Genomic DNA, 6,792 nt, shown 5'->3' with positions numbered 1-6,792 from the left:
ATTGACACGGGAACCATCGGTTTGCACTTCAAAAACTACCATCATTATGCTCGCCAGAAATCGCATGAATGCATGAAACATTAGTAGAGAGAGCACCCGGTCAGTGTGACTAAAGACTTTAAATACGGGTTATGACATTGCTATTATTGCAACATAAAGAATAGCTTAAACCGATTTTACGTCGGTTATCTCGTATTTAGTCATCACCATAGGACGTCCGTATGGGATTAGGGCGGTTGTATCCTAATAGTTTTCTCATGATCGTTCTTATTTCGGTGTGTGATCGGATAAAATAATATGTTTTAAATAAGTGGTAAGTGCTTTAGAGTTTTTTACTGAGTTATACATTTCCCTATGGTTAAAATAAAAGTAATGCAACTGTTTTGTCAGCTTGATAGACTTTTAATTTTCCAGAAAAATAGTACACATTGTCTTATTTACTAAGTTACTCCATTTTACATCATTCAGTTCAGGTTGTGACTCGTTCTACAGGTGATTTAGGAAAAGGAATTCAGGTACTGCTAACAAATTTACGCAGTTGACAAGGGTAGAAATAACAATACATGAAAGTATTGTTCTTAAAACAAAAATCACTGGTACCATGGATAATGTTACTTTTGAGCCTATTTATTGTTTGCTGAAAGACTTGTGTGCTTTCTTGGGTTTATGTGACAGTGACACCATGCAGGTAGTGGCATTGTTTCATCAAGGACGAGCACTGGTTTCCTCACATGAAGAATTCTATACAACAAACGTTTGTAACCTGCTTCGTTGAACCCACTTCGTTAAGGGGCAAGTGCTCTGTGATCATTGGCCATGGAGACTCCAGTCTACTGATAAAAGCCGCGCAAAAAAGATAATGTGTCATGTATTCACTTCCTTTCCGTTTGAACGTGCTGTGCCTGATAAGATATCAATTATTGATTTCTGCGCGCACCTTTTTTCCTTTAAGTACCATAACTTTGAAGAGATTGACACGTTCGTGCGTTTAACCAGCATGGTTTCGTTTTTAAACTGTGAACCATTACAACCCCATGGTATTGACACTCTCATAACACATAATATGTCTTCTCCCTTTTAAAACTGTAAAGAATAAGTGTTGTACTACTGTAACTGTTCCAGGTCCAAACGACCACATAGGGACTTATATTTTTACTATTGTCCGACAAGTCATTTAATAAGTGTTTTATAGCACGACATCAAAAATTAATTTTTACAGTTTATATTTAAATCTTTTATTTACTAGCTCAGTTAACATGTGAATATAGACCGGTCGTATAGCAAAATTATGGACCGGCAATTTATATAAGGAATCATTTAATATTTTTCAATACTGACCAGAAAGTCATTAAGTAAGTATACATTATTGCTCGTGTCTGGATCTTTTACGTTTGTATTTGTGTTTATTTATAATGCATAAGGGATTGACAATCTGTAATTCTGTCAACTTGTTTGAAATATGACTGTTGCATGACACACTTACTCACAAGTATCATGCAGGAAATGATTTGGCACGAAAAAAAAATTTTTTTCAAGTTATCAGCTGACAGTTTCGAAATTATAATTTACAAACTTGGAGTCAGAAAAATGAACTCATCATGTTAGATGTTATCAATTCGTCTTAATGAATACCTCTGTAGAACAGTAATTTAGTTGTATTAAAATATTGTACAGTGTATATTTAGTTAGTATAATAACTAGAGTATATACCTTCAACTTGGATATTTATACCGTTAATATTGTATAAAATACATAATATTATAGATCTATAATTTAATGAATATTTCTGAAATTGAAATCTCTTTATATTTTTCGTTCATTAGGTCAATGAACGCGAGGCCCTAGGGGTTGTTCAGTGTTGTACATTTTATATAATCACAGTTTAGAAAATAAATACTAAAATAGCCGTTACACTAGATTTGTTACAACGGAAGGCGGATCAATATAATATTCATAGCGAAAGTATGTTTACTGTGGTATTCAACGAACTGTAAATAAATTTGTATTTTGTATCTGCTCCCGGATATTGTTTTCACTTCCCGCGAACTACAGGAAAAACGAGAATTACTTGTGTTTATTAGGTAAGTGAAATATATACTAATTTATTGATATTTGAATTATAATTTCCTTTTTTAAAACCAGACCAGAGGTTGCAATAGGTTTTCGCGGTTTATAGGTAAATGGCTTAAGCGCATATTTTCATACGGTGTTTAAGTCCAATGGTCTACAATGACATAATCATATCTAATAGATCTTTTCAACTGACTTATATATTCAATGCATGAAAGATAAAGGCGCTAAGCAAAATTGATCTGAAGGTAAATTTGCTATTTTAAAGTTGTAGGTAGTTAGTAGCATGTAGGTTTGTTTCGCATTTAAGTATAAACAAACTAAAACATAACAAAACCAATCTCTGTTTTAAATTCAATTCAATTGGAAATAGTATATCATAAAAGTAATATCTGTATCAAATATTCAACATATGTATACGAATCGGGAGTTCAACAAACTATTGTAAATGTCAAAATAATATTGAGAGTGCCTTTAATTTCATTAAATTTTGTCAATGCTAAATCTTACATTTCTCTTCCTTAAAGTCAGAATGTCCCTCATACATACGTGTGTGAGAATATATATCAATAAACTCACATTCCATAACAACACAAGTTAACACAATTGATTGAATGTTTCACAATAAAAGCCAATAGACCAGTTAATTACATTTTTAAGAGAAATGTTTAATGGTTACTTTTTTTTTTATAAATCTTCCTTATTTACATACGAACATCACGCTATTAACAACATAATATATAATGATAAATGTGTAATTGCTTTTCTGAGTGGACAATTGATGAAAAAATAAGATGTTCTTTAATTGTGTTTAATTAAGCAAACATTGTCAGTAAAAAATATATCATAGCATACACATGTTCATGTGCTTAGTATCATTTGTGTCTGTCGGCATACATGTAATATACACAACTGCTGTTTCTGGGTACATAAAATGACTAAACTCATGAGTGCTTGTCTATATTTGGAGTCATCAGTATTAGCCTTAAATTATATGATATACACACGTCCAGATGCTTAATGAAACATATTATGAGCAACATGTCGACATAAAATCAACACATTAGAAGTATGTATAAAAGCTTTGCTGATTGCAATCAATGATAACATTCAGTCTGAATGTACTCACCTGTATCGCTTAAAGCAGCCGAGCATGTCCGGTATCTCAGACGGAAATTAGTCACGTAAATAATTGTAAATAATTAACGTATGTATTATTGTATATTCTAGCTGACTGAATTTAATGTGTACTAAAGTGTAATGTTCGTAAAGATGTTCCACAGAGATTGACGTTTATAGAGATACTCCACGGAAATTGATGTTCGTATGTTGAACAGTAATAATTTTTACTTAGAAATTCAGCCCAAAGTTGAAACACCTAGCTTTGAAAACAGTCTCAAAATTCCGGTATTTGCTTGGTTGAATTATAGCTCAGTCCCAAAACTGACCAATGGTAATATTGAAGGAAAAGCCTGAATTTCAATTCATTATTAAAACCCCGGAGCCTTGTCTACATGGACAGAATATATATGTCTACGAAGGGAGGTTAATTATTACTCTTCAAAAGTATCAATAACGAATTCAATTCAATTAAAATATATTCAAGCATCAGATCATAAAACATATATAACTTATACAGTAAAAATAGATGTATACAATAATCAATAGATTTAAAATACTTTGATTAAAATTTTATAAAAATCTTAGTATAGATATGCTGATCAATGCATAAAAGATTTAGTCAAGTATATTTTATAGTACAGAAAGCTTTATTCAGATTTCAGCAATGAGCTCCTCATCCCTACAACATGTTCATATTAAATCAAGGTCATCAACATGGAAACACATTCACAAAACATTCAAAACAAAGTAACAACTATAAAGTCAATTAAATGTGTTATAATACAAAAAGTAAAATATAATACATTATAGTTTATGGAAGTCATAAGAAACATGGTGATGATCTTAACGCCTGGGATGAACCAATCACTTAATTCTAATGGGGTCCTAGATTTAGATTTAGGTGACAAATGCCAGCCTTGCTTTCTTGATAAGTTTTGAATATTTGATGGGTTATATCCGGCATGTATCACGTGCATTCATGAATAATTTAGTGAGCGCTAAAGCGCAACCATGATAAAAAGCCGACGACGTGAAACTCAAAATGTATCAATAATATTATATGCTTGAATACATTAGTTATTCAAATTCGAACATTCACAAACTTATAACAGCTAGTATTTCTTCCTCTCAACGTGATCTATAGCCCACATGTTTAACAATTTTAGATTAAATATTTCTAAAACATATGAAACAAATAATGTTCTAAACAGATCATGAATATCGTCTTTAAAAGGCATAGGTTTGGGCACAAATAATGGCATTGCATTAGCATTAGGAACTACAATTTCTTCAGTTTTTTTATGAGGAAGACATCTAAAAAGGCAAATGATATAACCAACGACACACACGATTTTAAAGTACAAACACCTGCTTTAGACAGACACTATACACAAAATCTTATATCACACATTAATTTGTAGTTTCAAGTGTATCAAAGATGTTTATCATATTAGTTATAAATCATTATGGTTTGAATACTTACATCAACAATAAAACCACATTCACAAACTCATTACACATCTCATTCTATGGTCACAGCTGCGTGCAAATTTTCGTCGGGAAGAAACGTAAATCTGTCTTAAAGTCTGTAAACATGGTACCAGGATTTGCAATAATTTCCAGTTAAATACATGTATATAAAAATAAATTGATACAAACAAGTTTTGTTCCTTGTCAATTTTACAGTACATCGTAATTTACAAAATGTACTCTTAATTGCAATCAAGGTACTATATAGCATGCAATCATATCTTAGCAAGGAAAATTGAAAATGTACATGTGTAAAATACAATTAGATATTAATGATGAAACTGTTTACATGAATGTAATATAGCATTAACATCCAATAACTATCCGTAACGAACTGCCGCAGGTAATATTTTGGTGGGATATTTAAAATGCAACGCACCGCTGGAAAAATAGTAACCTGGGCTAAACAGTCATTCAGTTGAATGCATCGCAAACTACTTTAACAAGCTAGCGATAAATGGGACTGATAAAGACGTGGTTGTGCTTTAAGTTGTTTCTGATTTTTTTTTTTGACATTAAAGTGTAGCGTCTCTAACTTTTAAGGTATTTAATTGACACAGGTTGCAGGTCTAGATTTAAAGGGGATCGTCAACGTGCCATGAGTCGTTGAGTTTAGTTTTGGAACACGGTATGGATTAAGAGGTTTGCGCACTATTACCGGTTGAAACTTTTGTCGGGTGATATCCCTCTATGTTACTTTTGTTTCTTTGATTTTCGTTAGTTTATCTGTTATGTTACATCTCACGGAGATCACACTTAGCACTTAGGTCACACAGCTGTTGATTCATTTTATTGAGTATGTATTCAGTCTTAGACAGGTTTGATACAACATTCTGCATGGGATATTTTGAAAAGATTAAGTACAAGGTTTACATTTTCTTATTCCAGGTACACATATTTTATCTGACAGTCGACTGTCCTGTTCACTTGATGAATTATTTACAATATTAGCGTAGCCACAGCCACACAACATGGCTAATATGTTTCGGGTGCAAATAATTTCTCTTAAACCATTTGACAGAGATTTGTAAGTGGTACATGTAAACCGGCGAATATTTTCAATATTGTTAATAGATTTGTCAGCATAGTTATTTTTACATTGGAAACTAGACTCCAACATAATTGTCATAACTTTTTTTCAGTAAAAGAATTTGATATTATGATAATATCTTTGGATGTAGACCTATCACTGTTTGGATGTAGACCTATCACTGTTTCCTTTGTGAAGCTTTATTCTTATCTAATGTATCAAACAATCCAAAAAAGAAATTTCAAAACACACAAAATGAAAAATACAGTCCGCGCAAAATTTGAGTATGCGCAAATGTAATTAGTACCTGGTCCTATTTGGCTCAAAAAGTAAATCCAGCGCAGATTTTGCGGACGAAAAAATTGTTTTTGCGCGGGGGTTGATCGAGAACACAGCAAATTTTACGCATGCGAACGGTGATTGAATTTCACACAAACTGTTGAACGACTCGCTTTAATGTTAATCAGCTTCAAACGCCTCTGTCTGGGATAGGGATTAAAGAAAACGTTTCCGCTCCGACCACTATGTTTGTAAAAATATTGGTTTAATGCTCCCTACTTCTTAACGAAGAAATGTTTATTTCCTATTTAAAGATATTAAATATTTACATGCTACAGTTTGTTCAGGTTGGCAATACACTATATTAATGTAAAAGCGTAAAATGTTTTTATTATGTATTACTTTAGTCTGTCAAATGTGTGTTTATGACAAATGTGTCTTATTGTTCATTTATTGATAAATAAGCGTGTGTAGGAGTCATTAGTAAAGTATTTTCAAAAGGAAAGTCACCGATGTTTTTCATTTAAACACCTCTGTATAGTTAATGCGTATTTAACGATTAGAAGATCTGATCACATATTCGTCTCTTTTGAACATATATATTCTATATATGTATATAAATATAATAGCCGCGCCATGAGAAAACCAACATAGTGCGTTTGCGACCAGCATGGATCCAGACCAGCCTGTGCATACTCGCAGTCTGGTCAGGATCCATGCTGCTCGCGAACGGTTTCTCTAATTGCATTGGCTTTGAAAGC

General features: G+C 32.4%; 1 protein-coding gene across 1 annotated transcript in view; it reads left to right on the top strand.

The window, feature by feature from the left end:
* Positions 1–252: 252 nt before the first annotated feature.
* LOC123539656 (contactin rig-6-like) overlaps positions 253–6,792 on the top strand; it is a 50,933-nt gene continuing 44,393 nt past the window's right edge. Inside the window, exon 1 of the mRNA XM_053525982.1 lies at positions 253–313. The gene's annotated coding sequence lies outside the window, so the exon portion shown is untranslated. The remainder of the gene's footprint in view (positions 314–6,792) is intronic.

This window comes from Mercenaria mercenaria, chromosome 16, assembly GCF_021730395.1.
Source record: "Mercenaria mercenaria strain notata chromosome 16, MADL_Memer_1, whole genome shotgun sequence".
Classification (NCBI taxonomy): domain Eukaryota; kingdom Metazoa; phylum Mollusca; class Bivalvia; order Venerida; family Veneridae; genus Mercenaria; species Mercenaria mercenaria.
Note: the sequence above shows the minus strand (reverse complement) of the source record. Positions and strands in the feature narration are given on the sequence as shown.